At 41.9% G+C, this 27,751-nt stretch overlaps 1 pseudogene; it reads right to left on the reverse strand.

Moving 5' to 3' along the window:
- The window catches only part of LOC148015376 (putative glycosyltransferase STELLO1), a 78,431-nt pseudogene extending 51,389 nt beyond the window's left edge, over positions 1-27,042 (reverse strand).
- Positions 27,043-27,751: the final 709 nt, after the last annotated feature.

Below are 27,751 nucleotides of genomic sequence, written 5' to 3' on the forward strand. Positions count from 1 at the left end.
GGACATCATAATTCAAATGGCCAACAACTTGGCGAATCAATGGGTCCAGGAGTAAAGCATAGTTACCACTTGATGGAGATGGGAGTTCCTAGACTACTACTAGGACAAGGTGTATCAGATTCCCAAGATGGTCCAAGGCTATGAAGGACAATCCAAGTGGTGGAGAAGGATTTGGGATACAAACCTTGATGCATGGATGGCATTCTGTGGCACACTCCTTGAAGAAAGGAATGATCCTATCTACATGCCCTACCCTCGCAGGCACCGAGTGGATTACAATAGGGAGGAGCATGGTAGGTATGACTTTCCCAAGATCTACAATGCCAATGCAAAGAATCATGAGGAGTGCATAACCTTCAAGGCAGGAGACATCCATTTGTCAATCACACACTTTCTCGAGGATTTATCATCTTGTCCATACCCCGTTTTCATCAACTTGTAATTATCTTAGGGCTATTAGGTTTCTACTAACGCAAAAGCTAGACGTCGAGGAGGCCCACCTCCCTCCACTCTTTTTTAATCTCAACCTAGGAATAGATAGTTGTGCCATTAGGAATTTGTTTCCATTTTGTGTGCCCTTTTGTCTCGAGGAGTCCACCTTGGGTTAACCCTCTATATAATGTGTCCAAATGGTATTTTTAAAACCCTTTTTTTTTAAAAAATTTGCACCATTTTACATACCCCTTTTGTAAATTTTGAAGGCAATATTTATATTCCTTTTGTAAATCTAAATTTTGAGATGAGATCCATTTTTATAACCCCTTCTATACAACTCAAATAAAAACACAATGCCACACTACTTTACGTCGAGTTTTTTCATGATAATCTGAGTTGAATATCCAAACACTAGAGTGCATAGTCTTGTACACTTTTACAACCCTATACAAGAGCCACCTACTAGAGGGTAAAATCTATGGGAACCATGCACAACAACCATAGATAATCATGGCCTAAATCATGGGTGCAAGAGCCAAGATAAGATACAAGGTCATGAGCTTGAGTAGTAGATACAAAAAAATATACAAGGGACATATTTTAGACTAGCTTAAGACAATAAATGATATCAATTACACCTTTAGGGAGATTTGGAGGGGCTCTCATGTGAGTAAAAGTTTCTATCTTTGAAAATGTGAATACATCCCATACAAGAAACACCCATTACATGGATTTTCTAGACCCATGGATCTAGTTACACAACATAAAATATATATTTTCCTTTCAAGACCAAGACCATGATTGAAGATCAAATTTTAAAGAATTTTGTGACGATGTGAGAGCCTCCCCTTTATGAAAGGGTCTCTAGAAACCAACGGATTTCCCAACTTTAGGCGTAGTGTCATCGCAACCTTCACCATAGAAATAAGTGATAAACTAAAACATAAAGAATCCATATGAAATTTCAAGATAGCCCCAATAAAAGCTTGTGATTGTAACCTCCAATCCATGCTTGTAGTTCTTCCATGTGATTGAAGATCCCATCTCTAGTGTAGTTGCCCATGTTTCTTGACAAAGGGGAAGCCTATTTCTTACTACTGATAGTTGTGGTGCTACCTAAGATTAGAGTGTCATTGGGTGGGCTAGAGGCATGCATCGTCCTCTCTCTTGTCGAATGATTCTCTGCCTCACAGGTGGACTACTAGAGAAAACTCCTATTTGTAAATTAGAGATTATGTCTATACAATTGAAACAAAAGGGTTCTATGGAAACAACTTGTATAAAGATGAAGTCCAAATTTCTTTGAAGAGGGCAAACGGGACCACTGTTCAATCAAAAAAAGGTCTAGAATTGGCAATGCTGAAAGTTCAAGGTCTGATACATGTATATTACCTTAACAGAATTAACAAATGTACTAGTTTGTCCAGCCACCAAAGAAATCAAAAAATTCACAATATTGATTGATATGTAAACTGCTTCACTTGATGGCGCTAGAATTTGCAAGACTTGCCTAATGTTATTAGATAGAATTTGATGGGTGTTGTAGGGAAATAAGTCATTGATGACAATAGATGTTGAGGTTACTAAAGGGGTTAATTGTGGATTACAAAACAAAAAGGAACTGTAATTTGATGAGGCCAATCAGTCCTCAGTAGGCTGTAGTTAAGGCGAGCCACCCTCCTTCTACACCCTCTCTACCCAACTAGCAAGTTCTCCAAAACCTAACATGCCTAGATTAAGCATGTATAGCATCCAATGAACCAAGCCCCTTTGGGAGAGGGGGTGTATGGAAGCAGACTTCAATCCATATTTGTATGTCTAATGTGATCGAGCATAGGTTAATGATGTGGATCTTTGATCTTGTCATATTCCATGTAACATACAAGTTATTTAAAGCCAAAAGGGATGTCTTGCATGTATGTGTGTCTTCTTGGTCAACTATCCAATGGATGTTGGATCAAGTAGGAGACTACAATGGACAGGCAAAGCTGAACTGAAGATGTCCAAAATTGTTTTGATTGGAAGAGGATTAATGGTGATAAACACAACCACAATGGGATTTTATACCTTGGGAAGGGACCTATAAAGTTTGGTTAACATTTGAGTTCGTATGCAGGAAATACATAGTCACGAAGGTTGATGTCTAGCTAGGGCTACATGCTCTATAATGAACAGTTGCAGGTTGCCCAGAAAATTTTAGGGACTGAAATATTCAGAATTTGGTCCAAGTCTCTCAAATAAGTTGTAGATCACAAGAAAGGCTACAGTTTTACTTTTTAACGCTTGGCAATCTGAGTCATGGTTCAAAAGATACAAGCGGTTTCCTATAGGGTGGTCCTATAGGACAATTTTTTGGACAGGATCAGACTGAGATTGAATCTAATGGATGTAAAGTATTGCATGTGGCATATGCTTTGATAGAGACACTTGAGACTGACATGAGGTCCTATAGCCCCCTCTCCTGCCAACCCATCACAAAAGTGACTCATGTAGAAGAATCCGCAAAAAATATGGCTAGCTTGATGTAGAAAATACGAGTCCCGAGACTAGGAAGACCATGAATTGAGAGAAAAGAGAAGCCCAATTCAAGAACATGTAGGGCCTCAAAAATAGAGCTCAATGAATGGTCAAAAAATAGAGGCAAGGTACCAACATCACTAAAGGCATTATAGGAGAATACCAAAGATATAGAGATTTTGACTTTTGCTTAACAATATAGATGCATTAATGGTAGTTACAAATGCAATATTAGCAGATGGAGCACATGACATGCAAGATGCAAAAAAATTGATGATGTAGAGGAAACTATGGAAGATCTTGCAGGTGATATAGAGATTCAAGATGAAAAAAGAGCTTGAATATGACACCGAGTTTGTGGATGTGGATGCTACAGAGTTTGATGATACAAATATGAAGAATGAAGATGTAGATGCTACAAAGTTCAAAGGAATGAATGATACTGAGAAAGAGAATGTGGATAAACTTAAGGGTAAATAGATAATAGAAAATACAAGAGAGATATTGATAAAGGTTACAAAGGATATTGTCATTTGGGATGCAAAGAAAGATGACCTAAATAGATTAAGTGGGTTAATGATGTGGATCTTTGATCTTGGCACATTCCATGTGATATACAAGTTATTTAAAGACAAGGGGGATGTCTTGCATGTATTTATGCCTTATTGGTTGATTATCTAGTGGATGTTTGACCTAGGAGGGCGATATGGCTGTTGGAAACTATAGTGGACAAACATAACTAAAATGAAGATGTGTAAAAATATTTTAATTGGGAGAGGATCAATAGTGACCGATTCATCCAAAATGGGCTTTGATACCTTGGGAAGGGTCCTACAAAGTTTGGTTGATACCCATGTTTGTATGCAAGAGATACAAAGTCGAGAAGGTCGATAGGGATATCATGTTATGATGAGCAGTTGCAGGTTGCGCAGAAAATTTTAGCGGCTGAAATTTTCAGGATTTGATCCTAGTGACTTCAAAAAATTTGTACATCATAAGGGGGGCTACATTTTTTCTTTTTAAAGCTTAGTGATCCGAGTTATGGTTCAAAAGATATGAGCAATTTTTTGTAGGGTGGTCCTATAGGATAGTTTTCTATGCAAGATAAGACTATATCTGATGGATGAAGTCCCTCTAAAAGGCCTTCCAAGCACACAGTTATTAGTAGTCAACTCCCTGCCATGTTAGCAGTGCCACATGCAAGTTTTGCAACATGGCAGCAGTCAGACTGTCCGATTGGAGTCAGCTGCAGTGACTGCATTAGTGTAGCCAACCTGCCTATTTTGTCATTTTATGAGGCATTATTTTTAGCCTTTTAAAGGCTGAGTTTCTAACAATTTTGATCACTTGTATTGATAGATTTTAGTTTGCTGGTGATGGAGAGAGCACTCGGGCTGACAGAGATTGAGATCCTCAAGGTGGAGACATATGCAGATATTCTCTCTACACCTATGTATAATTCTACATTCTTATATAGCATTCTTCACTATAGATTTTTTGCATTGCACTATCTCTTTCTCTCTCTCTCTCTCTCTCTCTTCTCTTTTTGTTCACTCTTTGTCATGGTCATTCGCTTGTGCATTGCTTCCCTCTGACATGGTATCAGAGCATTAAAGGGCTGGACCTACTTGAAGAGGAGATTTTAGCATGACACAAGGCTGTGTTTTCAACATTCAAGTGCAAGCAGGTGGGCTGCGCATAAGAACAAGGATGAAGGCGAGCATGGGCATGCGAGTAAAGAGAAGATTTGTTGAAGTTGCTGCTGTTAGAGAAGGAAGAAGGCTATGTTTTTGCCTTCAAGTGTAGATTTTACCTTTTCATCACCTTTGGCGGCGGCTGAAGAAGGTTCGGGAATTGGAGACAAGAGCCCTAGTAGGCTGCGTTTTCACAATTAGAGGGGGTTTCTTTTGCATTTGTGCAGGCATATCAGGTGAAGATGTCTACAAAGATTGACGTGGAGTTCCAGGAAATCATGGACGTGTCCTACCAGCTCTTCCATTAGATCAAAAGCTTGATGGCAATAAGTACCATATTTGGAGAGTGATGATGTTAGCCATCTTAGAGTCTTATGATTTGGCAGAGCTTGTGATGGAGGAGATCAATCGGTCCTCGGTGAGAGATGAGACCAAACTCTCTTCTAGTGCTCATGCCAAGTTGACCAAAGCTCAGTCTCATTGGGACAAACTGAATTCCAAGATTTGTTCTTTTCTCTTTCTCTCTTGTACAATAGCAGTGATAGCCCATATCGAGCACTTGTTAGTGGCTTGGAAGATATGGCTGGAACTTGACCTGGATGACCTTTATGAAGAGGGTTTATTTGGAGGTGCAAATGCGGACCTTATCCATGAATAAGTCTTCTTCACTTTGGGAACACATCAACAAGCTTTGGCAGCTTCAGACGCACGTTCAAAATGCGAGAAAGCCCATTTCCTCCGAAGACATGGCGATCACTTTATTGTCTCAGTTGCCCCCATGATTTGGTGCTTTTTATTATGCTCTTATTGCTTCAGGGTGGGAGTCGACTCTTTGATGGGAAGAGTTGGTTCCTATGGTCTTGGACCAAGAGGAACAATTGAAGGGACAGAATGCTTCCGAATCGGAGGCATTGGTTGGTCAAGCCTCTTAGAAGAAGGGGAAGGACCAAAAGAAGGAGGACAAAAAATCCAAGAAGGAAAAAGAGAAAGAATCCACATGCCATATTTGTGGTAAGACCAACCATTGGAAGAAGGATTGCCCTAACAAGGACAAGAAGAACACCAAGAAGGACATGAAGGATTTTGGAGCGGTAGCTACACCATCATCGATTGCTTTTCTATACTTAGCAGTCATTGAGGACCTTACACCGAAGACTTATGATGCTACAATGACAACTCCCTAGGCTCGAGAGTGGATCGTGGATAGTGGTGTCTCACGGCACATGACTCCTTTGATAGTTGGTGTTTCCCATTTGCGACCCTCACATGGGTAGATTTTCATTGGAGACAACTCTTCTATGTATATTGCTGCACGGGGTGAGATGGAGTTAATTCCAGATGGACGTGGTGGTACCCATACTTCTGAGGTGTTGCATGTGCCAAGTTTAGGGTATCATTTGCTTTCAGTCTAAAAGATTTGTTCTCTTGGTCTCTTGGTGGAGTTTGATAGTGATGCTATTCGAGTTCTTGATTGTGGATCGAGGAAGGTTCTCTCTTCAGGGAATGAGGAGAATGGCATCTACAAATTGAAGTCCTCTTCAGCTCTTACCTCTCTTCTTCTTACCACTCAGACACATTTGAGCTATGGCATGCTTAGTTTGGCCACTTGAACAATGAGTATCTTCAGAAGACATCATGAGGGTTGCTTGTTCGGAGGTTTGTCGGACATCATGGTGAGCAAGCAGCCATGTGTCTCCTGCATTCGTGGGAATCAACATAGGGATGTGATTCCCACCAAATCTTTGAGGCGGTCTACTTCACCTATGGAGCTTGTATCTATGGATCTTTGCAGCTCGATGAGGAATGAGTCCCTAAAGGGGAGCTTTACTTCATGTTGATCGTAGATGACTATAGTAGGATGACATGGGACTACTTCTTAACGTTGAAGTCGGAGGCTTTCTCCCACTTCAAGGATTGGCTTCTCTTTGAGGAGAACCCATTTGACCAAAGATTGAAGACCTTGCGATTAGACAAGGGTGGTGAATTTGTTTCTAATGAGTTTGCTTGTTTTTGTGTAGATAGAGGCATTAACCAAGAGTTTGCTAATACCAACACTCCTCAAGAGAGTGGCATTTTGGAGTGGAAGAACTGAAATGTGATTGAGATGGCATGCACCATGATGGAGCACCGACAAACACCTCAATTTTTGTGGGCCGGGGCAGTGGCTAACATCCTCAATCGCTCCCCAACTTTGGCGTTGACTAGATGACACCTTTTGAGGCTTACTTTGGGACTAAGCTATGGCTAAGGCTGCTTAGGAAGACCAAATGAAGCCACTAGAGCAGTGACAAGTATCTGATACTGATGGTGCCTGCAACACATTACATGTGTGGTGGAGTTCAAACTGGTCTTCAAGATGAAACTTCAATTGCTACTTTGTTTGTAGATGGTGAAGTTGTAAAGCTTAAAAAAAACTACTCCAAGTTAAGCCTAGAATGATAGTAAGTCTGGAATGATAGTGAGTGGGCTGATCTGATCTCCTTCTGTTGACGCTACTCCTAAACCTATTAGGCTGGCTATTGAAATTCTTTTCTTCAATCAAGCTACTAAAATGCAGCATGTAACATGAACATTAACTTGGAGCAAGCTCACTACCTATTCCTCTAATTCCTTAGCCTAAGATCAAATGGTCTAAGACAAAACAACATCTGATTATGCTCAATAACACAATATTAGTGAGTTTGGGAATCTCTCAATTCCCATTTTTGGAATACTAAAAAGGTGGCACCCGGATAACATGGCCATAAGTTTCTCAAAACCATATGATGTGACCTATCATTGGAAAGTGTTTGAAAAATGGAATCTATTGAGCTATAGAGCGCTCGATTTGGAGTTATAATATTCAAGTTATGAAAAATCCAAAGATTTGACCACGTGTTCCAAACTTATGGGAAATTCCGATATTCTCCAATATGGTGTTCAATGTTCTAAGGATCTTTTCTTGATGAAGACCCTAAGCGTCTTTGTTGACCATACCTTCAAACTTCAAAGTATGCAGATAATGAATATCTCTTTGTGTTTTTTATATCTTCTACAATGCAATAGCAGGCATATTTAAGAATTTAAGGGAATACATTATACAAAAACTCGTGGTCACCCCAAGCATCCTATTCAAATCTGCAAGATAGGAAAGATTCCTCCTATTCTGAGAAAATGATGCCTATTTTTAGCATGCTTTTAGGATAATTTTTGCAGCAATAAACCGGAAAGGAACAACCTCACTAAAGTGGATACATAAATTACAACTTCTTTGTTGACCATTCAAATCAATTTGAATAAGCTATACAATGCCATTTTCACTAGACAATGTGCTTTTACTTCAAAGAGAGCAACAGGTTGATCAGTAGCTTGTTTCAACATTACAGCAGCTACCAACACTATGTGTCTTAACCATTGGAATTTGAAAAATGGCTTAATGAAATCATTCCATCTATACACTATACAACAATCTGGACCCCACACTGAACTCTTGATCCTCACATAAAATCTACATTAAATGAAATTAAAAAACAGGAACATGATCTTTTTTAAGTCAAATTTACAAAGTTGGTAAACTAACCTTTTGCAAATTCCAAAACTTAGTTTTATTGGCTTGCAATAAGTTCCAATAATTCAAAATAACATGATCTTTAATAAATAGGAACCCCTTTGCTTTTGGATAATGCTTAAAGATCTGAGAAAGTCGTCTACAAAAGTAAAAATGATTGTTAACAAATAAAACTCCAATGTGCATAAAAAATTAGAATCGTCCATCTAGGTAGCTACTTGATATTGGTTTTGTGACAACAAAATCTAGAGGGAATGTTTAGGATATACAGATAATGTATTTTGATTGATATTAATCCCTCTGTGACCAAAGAGTTGAATGCTAATAATTGGTACTACAAAATTTGGCAATCACAACAGATGTAAAATTTTAAAGGGGGGCCTATTTGATAGTGCTTGTAGCACTTTTGTCTCCAAGTCTCATCGTTTCTGCAAGAGTATAGCTAATGGGTTTTTTCCCTCATCTATAACATCATCCAAGCATGCTTCCATGGCTCATGGGTCAACAACTCTATGTGGTAATAAAGTTGTTCTCTTGTAATTGTCCTATATTCAACATAATCAAATCAAGTTTCTATCACTCCACTCTTTGGCAATTCGTATAATGAAGCTAGTGTCGAAAAATTGGCTCACTTTAGACATCCATTCCTATTTTGAGTTTCAATTGCTTCCAATTTTGCTGACGTAAAGCATGTCTTTGAAGGCATCCTAGTATGTTTCAGAAGCATTAACAACGCAACATAATAGAACCTACTACTTTCAAAGCTTTAGTTGTGAAAAACTCTACCGATACAAGATGGACTGAAGAAGCCCAAAGACAAGGCCCCCCTAGGACAATAGCTTCATTTCTCAATCATTATGCCATTCATAAACTTGTGAACTAAAAATCCTCCCAAGACATCAAGGCAAGATTTTGTTTATGGATTAGACCTTCACAAAAAAATGATATGAACTACAAACACAAGCTATTTGAATGTCCTGATAACTTTCAGCACGTATATCCACATTGAGGTAAAAGAGTATTTCTTTCACTCACTTGTATTCTTGCCATTCTTCAAGTACTTCAACTCCAAAAGTTGGATCACTTTGTTTGAAAAGTATAACCAAAATGCTGAAAAAATTTCCATAAAGCATTCTCCATCCAAGTGCTATTTTATTAACTGGCCAATCATAAAACATAACTAAGACAACATCCCTGCAAAACTTTCTCCATCTGAGTAAATTTCCAACTTCAAAGCCCATTGTTGAAGCTTCAACCACACCAAGGTGTGTGGAGGGGAGTGCCAGAGGCAGAACTCCTAACATACTAGACTAATCTGTTAGAGCTTTCTCCCTATCAATTTCAAGAGTGAACATTCTTGGTTGGGGACACCCCCCTGAAACAAGATCCTGAAGCCAAGCCACAGTATAATCCACATCTTGAGTTGTCCAAAAACCTGCTTAAGCCATAGAATAGCTTAGATCATCAGCTCTTTAAAGAATGTTTCCTTCTTTGATATCTAAGATGTTGAGAAACATGCGGGATCTAGAGCATGGCAGTGAGTTATGGTGGATGGAAGGAGAAGTGTGGACTCATGATGGAGAAGACAAAGACACTGTTTGTTACACAAGTGAATTAGGTTCCAAGATTGAGACTTGGACTCATAAACACAATCTTGTGTATGTGACAATGACACTGACACTTTACTGAAAAGAAAAGAGTACTATCATTGCATTAAGAAAAGGAAGCAAGTACAATGCTTTATAGGAAAGTAGGAAACTGCAGTAGGCACCACTGTGCATATGGGATAGGTAAGCTTGCATGTCCTTAGCCCTGAAGCTCCATACAAAGAGGCTGTTTAGTGAGTGTGATTGCTGAATCTCAACACCCCTCCTCAATCACAACTAGAAAGGAACAAAGTGTGTAGAGGCTGTAATGAGAACCACTTGCAAAGTGTGGGCATGCCACAAACATGGTAGACACTAGAGGCCGTCGCAGAAAAGGCTAAGTGTGGGCACCAAAACATGATGGACATCCAGAGGCTGTAACAGGGGCCTCATAAAGTGTACAGAGACTGTAATGCCAAGTTACATGAGGAGTTTACAAAGCTTATGGCAGGAAGCATTAGGGCAAGGAAATACAAGGCTTTTAAAACAGTCTATCAGAGTAATGAGAGTAGAAGGACTGATGAGTCTTTTCCTTCCGATCCTGGTGGACTTCATCTTCATCTTCTTCTTCATCTTTTGGTCCATGGTCTTCTTGTTCTTTCATAGCTGCAAGATAGGCCTTTTGGAACCTCTTCCTAGCATGACAAAACTTCTCAGTATGTCCGGTCCTTTTGCAGAAGTCACAGAAGAGCGGTTCCTTTTTACCTTTGTATCTGTTATTTACATATAACATTTGTTCATCCTTTGAAGTGCTCGGCTCTTCGTTGCTTTTAAGTTTCTTTTCTTCCTCTAGCAGAGAGGCTTTAATATCAACAAGTTGAGGATCAGGCATGTTGGTTAGAGTGGTTGATACATTATCATAAGCAAGAGGCAAACTTTTTAACAAGACACCAATACAAACATCTTCATCCATTTTTAGCTTTATTCCTGCAAGTTGAGTAAGCAGGCTTTCCATGTAGTTCAGATGGGATGCCAGAGATGTATGAGGCTTCATATCAAGTCTGAAAATTTCAATTAATAGACCATACTTAGACGACTTTGACTGTGCACCAAATAGGGTATCCAATTTATCCCAAGTGTCATGGGACGTGTCATAGGCATCCACATGATGGATGTAGCTATCGTCCAATTCCAGTTTGATGATGGCTTGTGCCTTGTCATCATTCTTCTACCAAGTAACTGCAAGGTCCACATCTCGAGGTTTCTTCTCTTTGCCATTTGTGATGGCCCAAAGATCCTTCTTCATCAAGATGAGCTTGATGCGGGTTTGCCAAATGTGGAACCCGACTCCTTTGAATCGAGCATTTGGAGAGTCTTTTCCCATGTTGAGGTTGCAAGATCAACAGCAAATCAACACCAGAATTCCGAGATTTTATCAGTAGAAGAGTAGGTTGCAATGTGTCAAGAGACAGTTAATGGCAGTGTGAAAACACACTATGTCAGTGTTGATGTTGAGCTTGATTCTTTTTGTTCGGGATCGTTCGGTCGTTCTTCAATCTTCTCAGGTCCTTCCCCTCCTTGATTTGGTGCTGGAACAATAGATCAGAGTGGCAGTGGGTTTCTCCAGGTGGCAGGAGAGAAAAAAATGATGAGATTTTTGAGCTTTGATGAAACTGGCTATGGCTAACAGTTTAGGGTTTCAGATAGGGGCCTGGTTTTTTGCAGATTGCAGGAGCTATGGTTGATCATTTCCAAAACGTTTTTTATGGAAATGAAGCTTACTTCAAGATCTTCAAAAGCCCTATCCTCCTCATCAAGATCGCGCCATGTATGGCGTGCGTAGAGTGGACGAACAGATCAGGCGCAAATTTCGTCAGCAGCCACGAATTTCTACAATGCCAGGGCTGTAGATCACCAATATGGTCGATTTTTGTGCCAGGAGGGAGCGCCCTAAGTAGAGGAAGATATTTCTAGAAGAGAATTCATGAAGATATGCTCTACAGAGAGAGATATGAAAGCTCCATGGAGGGTATGTCCTGCAGGTCACAGTTGAAGACTATGGCAGTGACTGGGAATTTTCACAATGCTGAGCTTCAGATAGCCAAATGTCATGGATTGATGTGATATAGGGAAGCTCTGTGAGTTGGAGAACACTTTTCCAGAAGGAAGCTCCAAGAGATTTGACCTGTGGAGTGAGATATAAGCGACTCAATCTGACAGGGTGCTGCTGGCTATGGCTGCCATGGAAGCTTAAGTGAAGGTAGAGTTGGGAGATGAAGTCATGGGATGGAACTAAGCTGACCACAGATTAACATGAGCTGAGAGAGGGCAGAGGAGAGCTAAGCCGAGTTGAGCCATGCCCGACTGGGCTCTGATACCATGTTGAGAAACATGCGAGATCTAGAGCATGGCAGTGAGTTATGGTGGATGGAAGGAGAAGTGTGGACTCATGATGGAGAAGACAAAGACACTGTTTGTTACACAAGTGAATTAGATTCCAAGATTGAGACTTGGACTCATAAACACAATCTTGTGTATGTGGACAATGACACTGACACTTTACTGAAAAGAAAAGAGTACTATCATTGCATTAAGAAAAGGAAGCAAGTACAATGCTTTATAGGAAAGTCGGAAACTGTAGTAGGCACCACTGTGCATATGGGATAGGTAAGCCTGCATGTCCTTAGCCCTGAAGCTCCATACAAAGAGGCTGTTTAGTGAGTGTGATTGCTGAATCTCAACATAAGAGACCAAAAAGTCAGCCAATGTGTCAACACTCTCATGTAATTCCTTCTCATCTTCAAAGAAATATGACTTCAAGGTATCTTGTCGGTCAATCGATGGTGGATATAGTGTCACATAACCCCCAATCTCCCATAAGAGTCTTTGCACCCAATATCCCCTCATTATGTCTGAAACTCAAGGGTTTGCTGATAGAGAAAGCATGAGCACCCATAAAACTTGAGAATGGAACAATGTATTGAGATGATTAATGGGAGCCATTGTACCCTGTGGAAGTGCAATAAGAAGGGCTGTGTATCAAACTTGATATCAACTAAGATTTTGATTTTTGAGTACTATAAAAAACAATGTCAATGTTAGGGAACCCATTGGCTAATCCTTGTTGAGAATGGATTGTTTTCCACTTGGCACATGTCCATAACAAATCTCTACATTTATGTTGCTTACAGATTCCAAAGGGAAGTCCCTAGGCCGTACAGATCTCTCGCCAAAGTGAATGTAAGGGTTGATAATTTTTGTGTTATGAGAGTGGAGTTTTGGGCCTAGGATGTGCCTAAAATTTTCCAAAAAAATCCGAAATTTAGGGGAAAAATATTTAACATCGAAGGTGTAATATTTTCGCGTAACCGTACCGTAAATATTAACCTTGCGCACGCCATGTAACCCTGTGCAAAGGGTATCTCTTGCATTGAAATTATTGACCGCGTAATGTGTAAGCCGCGCGCGTGAAATAGGGTCCTCCGCTTTGGTAAATCAAGACCGGGAGGGCAAAAACCGCAAGAACCGCAAAAACACCCTCTTGGGAGGGGCAATTTAATTAAATTAATGCAAATTTTTTTATATTTATCCCTTCCCCCAGCCGATGCATGGCTGGAGGAAAGGGAGTGTGGGGGGGGAGAATGGCAAAGTGAGGGTTGCATGGGGAAGTTCTCCACGTGGGTGGAGACCCCCTTCCCCACCCCCAAGGCCTATAAAAACACCCCCCATCAAGGGGGTGTGCTTAGGAGGGAGAGGGAAGACTGTGGGAAGGAGAGGCTGTGACTGTGGAGAAGGGGGAGGAGAGGGAGAAGCCGTGAAGGCCCGCCACCGTGCTGGTCGCCGCCAGCACCGCCGCCAGTCCAGACGCCGCCACCAGCTGCTGTAGCTGCCGTCGCCAGCCAGCCCGCCAGTTGCTGCCGCCCTGTCCGCCGACCAGATCAGGCCGCCGCCACGTTGTCACGACCCCCCCTGCCCACGTGGAGCTGAAGAAGCAGAAGCTTCTTTAAAGAAGCTTCTTTAGAAGCTTCCAAAGGGGGCCTCATTAACCCCCTTTCCCACGACACTTTCCCACCCTTTTCCAAAGGCTCTTTCCCACCACGGTCCCGAAATACCCTTCCCACCACAATTCCGAATAGGCCATTAACACCCCTTTCCCGGGAATCGAAGAGGGCCATAAGAATCCCACTAGACCGTCGGAAAAGGTCCCGCAATAAGTCTTTTAAAGGCTCTTCACCGCAAGCGACCTACCGTTACAGAATCTTCCGCCTACGAGGAGAGGCAAAGGCCGGAAGGTTGCTCGTCAAGGCAAAAACAATCCGTAGACGACGAAAGCGAATTCAGAAACCGAACCTACGTGTACGATGGCTCCGAAAAGATCCCAAGAGGCGACCGCGGGAGGCTCGACTACGAATGTACAAGTGGACATCACCCCGACTCCACAAGTCCAGGTTCTTCCGTGTTAATTCCGCATAAGGAAATGATTAGGCGCACTTAGCCCATAAAAGGAAATTGCATCTTTCGCTTAAATTTCAAAGCATATGAAAATTGGAAAGAAATACATCTCTTGAACATTAGGTAAGATTGAAATTGTCATGAACTTGAACGATTAGAAGGTTAGATGCATGTAGTTGGTACCGTTTCAAGGTAATGAGACTTAGGCAAAGAAATGGGATTTATAAGTGCATTATCTTCGTCCTAGACATGGTAGAAATAAACGTATACTGCACATTAGGTAACATATTTCTCGTAATGATTTCATAGAAAAAGGTTAGCATCATAAGGTATCATTCGAAAAGAATTAATAGAGCACTAAAGTGTACGTATGGACTTGCAAATAGCTTGTAAGATGGAATAAATTAACACTAGTTTTGCATGAGTTTCATTATCTACTTCGTAGCTAGGAGAATGTTATAAATTGCGTAATCGTCATGGGAAAAATGTCATTCATTAAGAGCCGCAATTAGGAGTCAAAGCATAAGATGCCAAAGTGTAGACGACAAGGTTGTAAGTACGACTATTGATGTAAGACCTAGTAGGTCCTAGGCAAAGTTAGTAGCCAGATTATCGTGCACCAAGGAAAGATAAAGTTATCATGAACCATGTGATACGTAGAGGCAATCAATCGCATGTCTACGCGAATTGGAGGAGTTATAACTATTAATCCCGTTAGATTTAATTATTACCCTTAAAAGGATCATCCTTGTCGCAAGACAAACCTAGTTGAATTGACTAAGTAATCCAAACCACAAGGATTCGTATAGACATGATTGAGTCAATATGATAGGAATCCTAAGTGTTAACTAGGGTTTAGTGCAATAATGATTCGACCTAGCTTTAGACAAGAACCGTGAATCTAAAGATCTTACACACATTCACAAATGTCGAAACAATTGGATGTTCATGCATGAAATGATCTAAGGTTTTATCCTAAGGATCATTCAAAATGATGAAACTCCGACGGAGTTGTATATTTCTAGAACCATGGGCCAACATATTTAGCAATGGTTTGGAGGATACCCTAAACCCCTGCTACTCGGCTGGAGGTAAATTCCGTGACCGGAAAACGCTAAGCAATGGGTAGAATAATCCCGTGAAAATAGATGCAATACATGTGCAAAAAGGTTGCAACATAGTATAGACTTGAGATTTGTCCACAAGAGAGTTTTGTCATCTCTCGAAATGAGGTTGGCAAGTTATTGAAAGAATTTAACTTATAAGAGGATGGGTAATCATCCTGTTACTCACTTTTCTTGGGGGATAACTGTCAAGGAAAAGGAAAGGTTAGGTGTTTGCCTTGAAGTAAATGACCAGACAATAAACTAAAGCGACATGGTCGCTGGATCCTGCCACAACAAAACCTAAGGTATTGGTAGGGTATGACCCTAACCCAAGAATGATAAGAATCTTGCCAAGTTGCAATTGATTCCGGATCGAATGCGGGTTGCATTCGGAGGAAAGGAGTCATTCCTTAACAGTTGCCAGCTAAAAGACCACTGAAATTGATTGTGCTTGTAACAGTTTAGAAAGGACTGTTTGCATTGTTTGCTCAATGAACTAAAGGATGACAATATATCTAAAGCTTCAGGTTGGTGCCTGAGAGGCAGCTTCAGTTACCCCCGACTGCCTGCCTAACCCTAGCCAAGGGGGTTGTGAACCGCGCGGGGAACGTGGACCGAACCCGCCGTGAGAGGTCTCTCCGTTGAGTTCTGCTTGGAGCAGGAGGACGCTTGGGTGCCAGGGGGGGCTCTGGCTGTAAATCCCTCGCCTTCCCGGCCCTGCACAAGAGACTAACGTGACTCGGGATTGGATCTTGAGGCCCGCATACTAGTCTACGGGCGGAAACTTGGGATAGTAATCACTGAAGGATTACTGGATAACCTTCGGGCGGATTATGGATGCGCCTACGGGCGGGAACTCCTTGTATTTCAAAGATAAAAGGATATAATGATAATAAAGGAGTTGTTTGAAATTGTTTTCTTTATGTCCTGTGATAAGATTACGTGAAGGAACCAGTGCTTAACAGGGCTAATCAAGGAAGCTGTTTGTATATGTCAAACTAATGTGGTAGGTAATTACATAACTAAAACAAACCGAGGAAAGTGCGGAGGATGGACCATGGGTCCGTCCTATGGATGGGTGGTCCCGGTTAGCCGGGAACTTTTCTCAAAGTCTTCGACGAACAGAAGGTTGATCAACATCACCGAAACAAGTAATGAGAACGATGACTTGGAAGTACCGATTACCCGATTCAGGCTGTTTTAGGGGAACGGAATGGGACTATGCCTTTTGGCAGAGAGGTCGAGCCTTGCATCCCTCTCGTTTCCCATTCTCCTTGAACCAAGTGCAGCATGAATCCGCTTCAAACCTGGCGTTTCTGCGTAAAGTAGTTCGCTCGGGTCTGACGCTAGTTGTTGCTAGCTAATGACCAAACAGGGAAACCCAAATTCAGGTCGATCCTAAGTGGGAACGGCCAGGATACTTCCGCTACGTGGCAGACTCGGGAAGACCTAGATTGCAAAACCCGTAACATTCCATGGGAGTGCCGGGCGGAGTTTTCTAGACATCCTTTCCGATGGACTGCTAAGACGTGTCCTGAATGGTTCTAGTGGACACGTTACAGTTGGTATCATAGCGGACTTATAATGGAATTGTTTTCATAAGATTTCATTAGAAGTGAAGTAAAGAAATTGTTCCTGTCCAAACATTTTCTCATCTTCAATGCTGTCTTCCAGAATTACGAAGCATGGAACAAGTTCTTAGTGTTCCGAGTCATGTTTATGACCGCGATGCATTCCACAAATTATCAACAAAGGGTTGAGATGATGAACATCTTAGACCGTATTTACAATCCATCACCTGTGTACGTGGAATGGAGATGGATGGGTGTTACAGGGATCTATTACATAACTGCCTATCAACCTGCGTACCTTCAAATTAACTTGAAGAGAATCAAGTGGATGGAGGATTTGAAGATCGTAAAGCTGTTCGTCTTTATTGAGGCTCACGCAAACGCGACCCTACAGGTTGGAGGTCGAAGGGTTAACCAGAATAAGTATATGTACGTGGAAGTGATTCAAAGAATCCCTGCCGACCGAATCAAGGTTTTGGGGCGTCGTGAGAAGAATGGATATCGAAGGAAGAGATACCCTAATCTTCCAATGAACTATCGATTCCTGAAAATCGATGACCCTAATCCATACTACTACTCAGTTCCTGTAGCTGAATGCAATAATATCTTATTCTCCTCGAATTAATGTATTAACTTGTTCATCGGCCCAAGGAATAATTGTACCACGAAAGGGCTATGCTGATATGAATGGAATAAAACTTCTTAATCAACGATTGTCTTGACATGAATATTGATAAAAGTAATTTGGTCTTGGCTAAAAGAATACGAGGACGTAGTTCTGAAGAGTTAACAAAACGCCCACTTCAAAGAGAAGTTGATCATGAAATAGGGCTAATACCCGGGACTGCGCCAATTGCAAAGAGACCTTATAGAATGTCCATTCCTGAGGCTATTGAGTTGAAGGAGCAACTCAAGCAACTGTTAGACCAAGGCTACATCAGACCTAGCAGTTCCCCATGGAGAGCTCCAGTATTATTCCAGAAAAAGAAGATGGAACACTTCGACTATGTATTAATTACCGTGGGTTGAATCAATCAACAGTCAAGAACAAATATCATATTCCTAGAATAGATGAGCTTTTTGATCGCCTTCAAGATGCAAAGATCTTTTCCAATATTGATCTCAGATCAGGCTACTATCAAATCAGGATCAAGGATGAGGATATTCCAAAAACGGCCTTCAATACAAGATATGGGCACTTTGAATTCTTGGTTATGTCATTCGGACTTACAAATGCACCTGCCACTTTCAATAGGTTAATGCAGGATATTTTTAGGCCATATCTTGATGATTTCGTGCTTGTCTTCTTCGACGACATTTTAGTCTATTCTAAACAGAAAGAAGATCATGAACCCCAACTACGGATTGTGTTGGAGACAATGAGGTCTCATAAGTTGTATGCGAAAATGAAGAAGTGCGCATTCTTCAAACGTTAGATTGAAGATCTAAGATTCATAGTATCATCAGAAGGAATATCAGTAGATCTAGCCAAAGTCAGAGATGTACTTGAATGGCCAATACCAGTATCTGTCAAAGAGATATGTAGTTTTCTTGGCTTGACAGGATGGTATAGGATCTTTATCAAAAACTATGCTTTGATTGTAGCACCTCTTACCGACTTACTAAAGAAGCAGACTTCTATTACATGGTCAACTCCCGAGCAAAATAGCTTCGACCAATTGAAGCAATGTTGGTATCAGCACCTATTCTGAGACTTCCTGATCTCAGTAAGGAGTTCGAGGTAGTAACTGATGCTAGCATTCTTGCCTTGGGGTGTGTTCTTATGCAGGAAGGTCATCCAGTAGCGTATTCTTCAAGGAAATTAAAGAGTCACGAAAAGAATTATGCTACTCATGATCTGGAGTTATTAGCTGTCATCCATGCTCTAAAGCTTTGGAGACACTACCTATTGGGTAACAAGTTTACTCTAGTAACCGATCATAAGAGCCTCAAATGGATTTTCACCCAGAACGAGCTCAACATGAGGCAACGTCGATGGATTGAAGTATTGGAGGAATATGATTTTGAAATCAAGTATCGACCAGGGAAAGAGAATGTGGTTGCCGATGCACTCAGTCGCAAGGCATTCCTAAACTCCCTAATCTTACAGAATCCATCAACGGCCAGATCTCTGGCTACAAAGGTATCTATGCCAAGCAACCCTATACTCGAATTAGCTAGAGGGGAAGCATGCCATGACCTAGCTTACCAAGCAATGATAAAAGAAATATCTACCAAGGATCAGAATTTGAAGTTACAGGCAAAGTATCATGAATTTTCTATTGACAATGGACTTATTTACTATAGAACAAGGCTATGTATACCAGCAAGCCAGTCACTTAAGCAGAAGATATTGTGGGAAGCTCATGATTCCCCGTTTGCAGGACATCCCGGCTATGCAAAAACTCTTAATGCAGTTAGGAAGAGCTATTATTGGGAGAGGCTCAAAGATGACGTCCTCAAATATGTCACCGAATGTTTGTCTTGCCAACGTATCAAGGCTGAACATGTCATGATGCCAGGAAAATTACAACCACTTGACATTCCCCAAATGAAATGGGAATTCGTCAGTATGGATTTTGTGGTGGGCTTACCCCAAGTCCAAGGAGGATACAACTCCATTATGGTTGTAATTGACATGCTTACTAAGGTTGCACACTTGATTCCAGTAAAGACAAACTATAAAGCTTCCGATATTGCAAGAGTGTTTATCAAAGAAATATTCAAGCTACATGGGCTACCTAGAAGGATCATTAGCGATCGAGATTCTCTTTTTACTTCTCACTTCTGGAGAGCTATTTTTGAAGCTATTGGGACCCAACTCTGTTTTAGCACTGCCTACCATCCCCAAACAGATGGACAAACAGAGCGAGTAAATCAAATCATTGAGGATATTCTTAGGGCTTACTGCTGTCGAGAGCCAAAGAGATGGATTCAATACTTACCATTAGTAGAATTTGCCTACAATGCTTCTTATCAGCAGAGCATTCAAATGACTCCTTTTCAGGCATTGTATGGTCATGATTGTCGAAGTCCTCTAAATTTTTCTGATCCTACCCTGAGAGTGGAAGCTTCAAGACAAATGTTGGAGGACATGGACGACCAAGTAAGGTCAATAAGACAAGACATACAAGCAGCCAAAGATAGACAAAAGGCATATGCGGATTTAAAGCGCCAAGAGAGGATCTTCGAAGAAGGAGACATGGTCTTCATTTGTGTACGCCCCAAGAAGAGTTCTTTATCTCTAGATAAATACAGGAAGCTAAGTCCAAGGTATTGTGGTCCGTATAAAATCCTCAAATGCCTAGGACCCAATGCTTATAAATTACAACTTCCCGATAACCTAAAAGTTCACAATGTATTCCATATTAGTCTCTTGAAAAAGTATGTACCCAACCCAAATCATGTACTTGATGACCAACAAATTGTAATGCCTAATCAAGGAATCCTTGAACTAAGGCCGGAAAAGACTTTAGATGTCAGGGAGAGATAGTTGAGATCTAGAACCTTGAGAGAATGCCTCGTCCAGTGGAAAGATTACCCCGAAGAGGATGCTACCTGGATGGATGAAAGCTCTCTCAATCTTCAATATCCCCAGTTTATCTCGAGATGAGGACATCTCGATTCTTCTAAGGGGGAGAGAATGTAATATTTCCGCGTAACCGTACCGTAAATATTAACCTTGCGCACGCCATGTAACCCTGTGCAAAGGGTATCTCTTGCATTGAAATTATTGACCGCGTAATGTGTAAGCCGCGCGCGTGAAATAGGGTCCTCCGCTTTGGTAAATCAAGACCGGGAGGGCAAAAACCGCAAGAACCGCAAAAACACCCTCTTGGGAGGGGCAATTTAATTAAATTAATGCAAATTTTTTTATATTTATCCCTTCCCCCAGCCGATGCATGGCTGGAGGAAAGGGAGTGTGGGGGGGGAGAATGGCAAAGTGAGGGTTGCATGGGGAAGTTCTCCACGTGGGTGGAGACCCCCTTCCCCACCCCCAAGGCCTATAAAAACACCCCCCATCAAGGGGGTGTGCTTAGGAGGGAGAGGGAAGACTGTGGGAAGGAGAGGCTGTGACTGTGGAGAAGGGGGAGGAGAGGGAGAAGCCGTGAAGGCCCGCCACCGTGCTGGTCGCCGCCAGCACCGCCGCCAGTCCAGACGCCGCCACCAGCTGCTGTAGCTGCCGTCGCCAGCCAGCCCGCCAGCTGCTGCCGCCCTGTCCGCCGACCAGATCAGGCCGCCGCCACGTTGTCACGACCCCCCCCTGCCCACGTGGAGCTGAAGAAGCAGAAGCTTCTTTAAAGAAGCTTCTTTAGAAGCTTCCAAAGGGGGCCTCATTAACCCCCTTTCCCACGACACTTTCCCACCCTTTTCCAAAGGCTCTTTCCCACCACGGTCCCGAAATACCCTTCCCACCACAATTCCGAATAGGCCATTAACACCCCTTTCCCGGGAATCTAAGAGGGCCATAAGGATCCCACTAGACCGTCGGAAAAGGTCCCGCAAAAGTCTTTTAAAGGCTCTTCACCGCAAGCGACCTACCGTTACAGAATCTTCCGCCTACGAGGAGAGGCAAAGGCCGGAAGGTTGCTCGTCAAGGCAAAAACAATCCGTAGACGACGAAAGCGAATTCAGAAACCGAACCTACGTGTACGATGGCTCCGAAAAGATCCCAAGAGGCGACCGCGGGAGGCTCGACTACGAATGTACAAGTGGACATCACCCCGACTCCACAAGTCCAGGTTCTTCCGTGTTAATTCTGCATAAGGAAATGATTAGGCGCACTTAGCCCATAAAAGGAAATTGCATCTTTCGCTTAAATTTCAAAGCATATGAAAATTGGAAAGAAATACATCTCTTGAACATTAGGTAAGATTGAAATTGTCATGAACTTGAACGATTAGAAGGTTAGATGCATGTAGTTGGTACCGTTTCAAGGTAATGAGACTTAGGCAAAGAAATGGAATTTATAAGTGCATTATCTTCGTCCTAGACATGGTAGAAATAAACGTATACTGCACATTAGGTAACATATTTCTCGTAATGATTTCATAGAAAAAGGTTAGCATCATAAGGTATCATTCGAAAAGAATTAATAGAGCACTAAAGTGTACGTATGGACTTGCAAATAGCTTGTAAGATGGAATAAATTAACACTAGTTTTGCATGAGTTTCATTATCTACTTCGTAGCTAGGAGAATGTTATAAATTGCGTAATCGTCATGGGAAAAATGTCATTCATTAAGAGCCGCAATTAGGAGTCAAAGCATAAGATGCCAAAGTGTAGACGACAAGGTTGTAAGTACGACTATTGATGTAAGACCTAGTAGGTCCTAGGCAAAGTTAGTAGCCAGATTATCGTGCACCAAGGAAAGATAAAGTTATCATGAACCATGTGATACGTAGAGGCAATCAATCGCATGTCTACGCGAATTGGAGGAGTTATAACTATTAATCCCGTTAGATTTAATTATTACCCTTAAAAGGATCATCCTTGTCGCAAGACAAACCTAGTTGAATTGACTAAGTAATCCAAACCACAAGGATTCGTATAGACATGATTGAGTCAATATGATAGGAATCCTAAGTGTTAACTAGGGTTTAGTGCAATAATGATTTGACCTAGCTTTAGACAAGAACCGTGAATCTAAAGATCTTACACACATTCACAAATGTCGAAACAATTGGATGTTCATGCATGAAATGATCTAAGGTTTTATCCTAAGGATCATTCAAAATGATGAAACTCCGACGGAGTTGTATATTTCTAGAACCATGGGCCAACATATTTAGCAATGGTTTGGAGGATACCCTAAACCCCTGCTACTCGGCTGGAGGTAAATTCCGTGACCGGAAAACGCTAAGCAATGGGTAGAATAATCCCGTGAAAATAGATGCAATACATGTGCAAAAAGGTTGCAACATAGTATAGACTTGAGATTTGTCCACAAGAGAGTTTTGTCATCTCTCGAAATGAGGTTGGCAAGTTATTGAAAGAATTTAACTTATAAGAGGATGGGTAATCATCCTGTTACTCACTTTTCTTGGGGGATAACTGTCAAGGAAAAGGAAAGGTTAGGTGTTTGCCTTGAAGTAAATGACCAGACAATAAACTAAAGCGACATGGTCGCTGGATCCTGCCACAACAAAACCTAAGGTATTGGTAGGGTATGACCCTAACCCAAGAATGATAAGAATCTTGCCAAGTTGCAATTGATTCCGGATCGAATGCGGGTTGCATTCGAAGGAAAGGAGTCATTCCTTAACAGTTGCCAGCTAAAAGACCACTGAAATTGATTGTGCTTGTAACAGTTTAGAAAGGACTGTTTGCATTGTTTGCTCAATGAACTAAAGGATGACAATATATCTAAAGCTTCAGGTTGGTGCCTGAGAGGCAGCTTCAGTTACCCCCGACTGCCTGCCTAACCCTAGCCAAGGGGGTTGTGAACCGCGCGGGGAACGTGGACCGAACCCGCCGTGAGAGGTCTCTCCGTTGAGTTCTGCTTGGAGCAGGAGGACGCTTGGGTGCCAGGGGGGGCTCTGGCTGTAAATCCCTCGCCTTCCCGGCCCTGCACAAGAGACTAACGTGACTCGGGATTGGATCTTGAGGCCCGCATACTAGTCTACGGGCGGAAACTTGGGATAGTAATCACTGAAGGATTACTGGATAGCCTTCGGGCGGATTATGGATGCGCCTACAGGCGGGAACTCCTTGTATTTCAAAGATAAAAGGATATAATGATAATAAAGGAGTTGTTTGACATTGTTTTCTTTATGTCCTGTGATAAGATTACGTGAAGGAACCAGTGCTTAACAGGGCTAATCAAGGAAGCTGTTTGTATATGTCAAACTAATGTGGTAGGTAATTACATAACTAAAACAAACCGAGGAAAGTGCGGAGGATGGACCATGGGTCCGTCCTATGGATGGGTGGTCCCGGTTAGCCGGGAACTTTTCTCAAAGTCTTCGACGAACAGAAGGTTGATCAACATCACCGAAACAAGTAATGAGAATGATGACTTGGAAGTACCGATTACCCGATTCAGGCTGTTTTAGGGGAACGGAATGGGACTATGCCTTTTGGCAAAGAGGTCGAGCCTTGCATCCCTCTCGTTTCCCATTCTCCTTGAACCAAGTGCAGCATGAATCCGCTTCAAACCTGGCGTTTCTGCGTAAAGTAGTTCGCTCGGGTCTGACGCTAGTTGTTGCTAGCTAATGACCAAACAGGGAAACCCAAATTCAGGTCGATCCTAAGTGGGAACGGCCAGGATACTTCCGCTACGTGGCAGACTCGGGAAGACCTAGATTGCAAAACCCGTAACATTCCATGGGAGTGCCGGGTGGAGTTTTCTAGACATCCTTTCCGATGGACTGCTAAGATGTGTCCTGAATGGTTCTAGTGGACACGTTACAGAAGGCGGCAGCTCCAGCTAGGACGATTTTAAGCACCAAGTGAAAAATGGCTTTTAAAAGGCGCCCGAGCGACACTTGTGGATTTTTGATAATTTTTTCAACTACCGTGTGGGATGTCAGGAGCTGCCAGTCAATGCGGGATGTGAAGCTGGACGCCCAGGATTTTTCAGAGCTCGAATTGGAGCCAGGACGGGGAAATGGCCAAGAATCGCTCAAGATTCGAAGAGGTGGACAAGTTTGTGACCAAAAGGGGTGGTGCCCTTTGGGAGCTTTGATATATATACCCCCCCCCCCCCCCCCCCCAAAATTTATGCATCATATGAAAGAAATCGTGGAGAAGAAGGATGTGATGGCGTGCAGAAAAACGGCACAAATTTCGCCATGAATCCTCCACATGAAGCATGGGGGTTGAATACAACCCATCTGGCAGGCTTTGGCCCTTGATTTCTCTTTGTGGACTGAGCATGTTGCCGCCCTTCGCTTGTGCAATGGACTGAATGAAGAAATTTGATTCTAATCTTTCTCTCTCCTCCCTCTCTCTCTTCTCTATGGGCTGTTCATGTGTACCATCTTGATGAAGGAATCGGGGAAGGAGAATGAAGGAAATGGTGATGGAAATTGATGGAGATGCTGAAGAGTGAAGTATAGCATTGGATTGAGAGCAACGGACACTCTGTTGCTGATTATGCAATCATTCAAAGCGTCTCGAGTTACGTAAAACCACGGTATGACCATTTTTATGAAGAAAAATGAAGGATTTTTTATAGTTTATGATGATAATTATGTTCTTATTGGATGAAAATTTGTTTGTGGGCTGTTTGCATTAAGAGTAATTGTTGTGCATCAAAAAATCTTGGTTTTGCAATGATTTACATGCTTTATTTAATTCCCATAATCCCGGAATGCGATTTTTAAGTGGCAAAATAGTTTTTCCGTTTCGGGTGGGGGAAAGGTGTTCCCATGGGGGGAATATGGAAGATAAATTGAATGTAAGTATGCTGAAGTGAGTGGAATAAGAAAAACCAGAAAATAGTATATTTTATTGCCAAATAAATCAAGAAAATGGAAAAAATAAGGGGAAAAATAGAAATATATCTTGGAAAAATAAGAAAAAATATAAGGATTGTCTGTGGATGTGTGGTAGTGGTAAAGCATGATGTTTAGCCTTAGTTTGCCCTATCTCTTTGTCAAAGTTTGTGATTTACCGCTTTTATTACATCAAAACATGCAGAAATGAACCTTACACCTGTGCAACGAAAGCAATACCTAAACGTAGGGGGTTGGGATGTTTAAATGGTGTGATTTGCGTGCTGATTGTTGCTGATTTTCTGATGCACACCATGACATAGAGGACATAGAGTCCGTGTTATTTTGATTAAGAGGATAGTAGCACGAGTATCGTCTCGGTGCTATCCTTTTCATCGCCACAACGGGTTAGGAATAAGCATTGAAAGCCTATTTGTGCACAAGCACGTGTTGCCGATTTTGAAAATGATGTTTGAGCACTTTAGAATCATTCACTTTGCATGTGCATGAAACCATGGTGTCAGAATAAATAAAAACCTGGATGCGTAGCACCTGTTTTCAATGACAATGACTACGTTGAGTGTGGAAAGGCATCCTAAGCCGTAGGATAGACATTGGTTCTTATGGGATTATTTAGTGAGGGGACATGGTATATCTCCTGGAGATGTTTGAAATGAAGAGTGGAGTTTGTTTGTTTGTTTTTATATGTTGAGCAGCGCATCAAGGGGCCAATCCCTGCGATGTAAGAGAGCTGCAGTGGGGCCGCGGTATTTCTACCGAGAGGTTGCCTTCCATGTATGTGATTATCGTGGTATTTATTGCCAACGTGTATGGGTTCTCCCTCTGTGGAGTTTATGGAAAGGGAAACGTTGGACTACAAAACTATAAAACTATAAACGCAATAGATTAGGCTTTAGGACAGTTTGTCCTTTAGCAGTAGATAGACGCTCCTGGTCTGCGAGGCCGTGAGGGTGTGTTTGTCTATCATGAGCATGAGGTCCGGCTAGTGCCATAGCCAGTGCCAGTCCATTTCAGGTCCCATCATGTTATGAAACGACAAATACTGCAATAAATTATTGCTCTTGTTATTAGATAGCTCCAAGTCAAAGTGGTTTCTCAAATCCCCCCTATTATGGATGTGTTCTCATGTGCATCATAGATCACCTTTGCACTATGCTAGATTGCAAATAAATATCCAACACTCTTCCTCACATATGAAACATATGGAAGGTGGGCAAGGATCCTATAACCAAGATCTGCTTGTTGCTCAACTGACAAGAAAATGGCTCCTCTCACTTCCCAAACACTTGGTATGTCTGTATCTCCAACGGCAACAACTTGCCATCCTTGAATTTTCACCATAGCCTGAACTTGCTCCTTGTGATAGAGTCAGAGGCTGTTACCACGATCCATTTTTCTACCTTGAAAACATGGGATTTCCCAGTATCTACCACTTTGTGCACCTTCTTGAAGTCTACTTCAGGGTATGTATTCTTTTTGGCACTCTTTGGGCTTGAGTGTACAGAGAGGAGGGCCAAGGAGTCACCGCGATTGCAAATCACGATGAGGATGAGGACACTGAGAAGCACCAAACCCAAGATGACAAGCTTGGGTAGGTTGCTTCTGACTGAGGCGGCCAGTGTCCTTTCAAAGTAGCTAAGATTTGAGGTAAGCAGCTTTGAATTCAATCTTCATCACGGAAGCATTCTTGTCGTCCTCATCTTTGTTGTGGGGCAGGTCTTCACCCTGCTTGTGGGCTGAATTTCGAAGCTTGGTTTGCTCCTACTAGATGAGCATTGTTAGGGACGATTAGATGCAGGGGGCATAGTGTTGGCTCATGATGCCCCACACACACACGCCAACAAAGATGCACAAGAGATTGTGCAATCTCAAGGTTTATGACATTTTTGCTTAAATTTTCTCTTGTGCGAGGGAATGAAAATGCAATGAGATTTACATTTGAAAATTGCAATTCCTTTTTTTTCGAAACAATACGATTTGTATTAACATAGATTTACATCACCAAGAAATATCCGATGGTTTTACCCCAAAACCATCACCCTAGCTCCTGGAGAGTAGCTTGAATGATATCTCAAATACTAGGAGCAAGGTGTTGTTTGCATAAGGTCTCGTATGGTTTGAAACAAGCACCTAAGGCAAGATGCACACTCATTTGATTGCTCTTGGTTTTGATCACTCACACTAAGAGCACGCTCTTTGTCCACATAAATGCAAATGTTTTGTTGATTCTCATTATTTAGGTGGACAATATGCTATTGATTGGACTCCGCAAGATGTGTATTGTGGCCTTGAAGGTCAAATCTTGATGTTACAAATCTTAGTCATTTGCATTACTATCTTGGCATATAGTTCACTACAGTAGTTTGGGGGGGGACACTACCTA

The sequence above is a fragment of the Lygodium microphyllum genome, chromosome 24, assembly GCF_053477565.2.
Source record: "Lygodium microphyllum isolate KBCC chromosome 24, Lygodium_microphyllum_v1.1.10, whole genome shotgun sequence".
NCBI lineage: Eukaryota > Viridiplantae > Streptophyta > Polypodiopsida > Schizaeales > Lygodiaceae > Lygodium > Lygodium microphyllum.